The sequence below is a fragment of the Hippocampus bargibanti genome, unplaced genomic scaffold (genome assembly GCF_051943395.1).
Source record: "Hippocampus bargibanti isolate YZ-2025 unplaced genomic scaffold, ASM5194339v1 Contig00192, whole genome shotgun sequence".
Classification (NCBI taxonomy): Eukaryota; Metazoa; Chordata; class Actinopteri; order Syngnathiformes; family Syngnathidae; genus Hippocampus; species Hippocampus bargibanti.
Genome location: NW_028296989.1, coordinates 28,753 through 30,000, shown reverse-complemented (window position 1 = coordinate 30,000; position 1,248 = coordinate 28,753).

Genomic DNA, 1,248 nt, shown 5'->3' with positions numbered 1-1,248 from the left:
ACCAGCAAAGTCGGGCAGGCGGCGCTGGAGGTCGGCCTCTGGTTCCAGAGTTCCAGACCGGGCATTCGCGGAGGTCCTGAGGCCGAAGGGGAACCAGCAAAGTCGGGCAGGCGGCGCTGGAGGTCGGCGTCTGGTTCCAGAGTTCCAGACCGGGCATTCGCGGAGGTCTTGAGGCCGACAGGGAACCAGCAAAGTCGGGCAGGCGGCGCTGGAAGTCGGCCTCTAACATTTCCCAAGTGTTGAAATTTTTCTAAGTGTCAAGCAGGTCACCCATGGAGGTTGTGAGGCCGAGAGGGAACCAGCAAAGTCGGGCAGGCGGCGCTGGAGGTCGGCGTCTGGTGCCAGAGTTCCAGACCGGGCACTCGCGGAGGTCCTGAGGCCGAAGGGGAACCAGCAAAGTCGGGCAGGCGGCGCTGGAGGTCGGCGTCTGGTTCCAGAGTTCCAGACCGGGCATTCGCGGAGGTCTTGAGGCCGAAGGGGAACCAGCAAAGTCGGGCAGGCGGCGCTGGAAGTCGGCCTCTAACATTTCCCAAGTGTTGAAATTTTTCTAAGTGTCAAGCAGGTCACCCATGGAGGTGGTGAGGCCGACAGGGAACCAGCAAAGTCGGGCAGGCGGCGCTGGAGGTCGGCGTCTGGTGCCAGAGTTCCAGACCGGGCACTCGCGGAGGTCCTGAGGCCGAAGGGGAACCAGCAAAGTCGGGCAGGCGGCGCTGGAGGTCGGCGTCTGGTTCCAGAGTTCCAGACCGCCGGAGGTCAAGCGGGGTCTTGAGGCCGACCAGCAAAGTCGGGCAGGCGGCGCTGAAGTCGGCCTCTAACATTTCCCAAGTGTTGAAATTTTTCGTGTCAAGCAGGTCACCCATGGAGGTGGTGAGGCCGAGGGAACCAGCAAAGTCGGGCAGGCGGCGCTGGAGGTCGGCGGGTTCAGAGTTCCAGACCGGGCACTCGCGGAGGTCCTGAGGCCGAAGGGGAACCAGCAAAGTGGGCAGGCGGCGCTGGAGGTCGGCGTCTGGTTCCAGAGTTCCAGACCGGGCACTCGCGGAGGTCTTGAGGCCGAAGGGGAACCAGCAAAGTCGGGCAGGTGGCGCTGGAGGTCGGCGTCTGGTTCCAGAGTTCCAGACCGGGCACTCGCGGAGGTCTTGAGGCCGAAGGGGAACCAGCAAAGTCGGGCAGGCGGCGCTGGAGGTCGGCGTCTGGTTCCAGAGTTCCAGACCGGGCACTCGCGGAGGTCTTGAGGCCGAAGGGGAACCA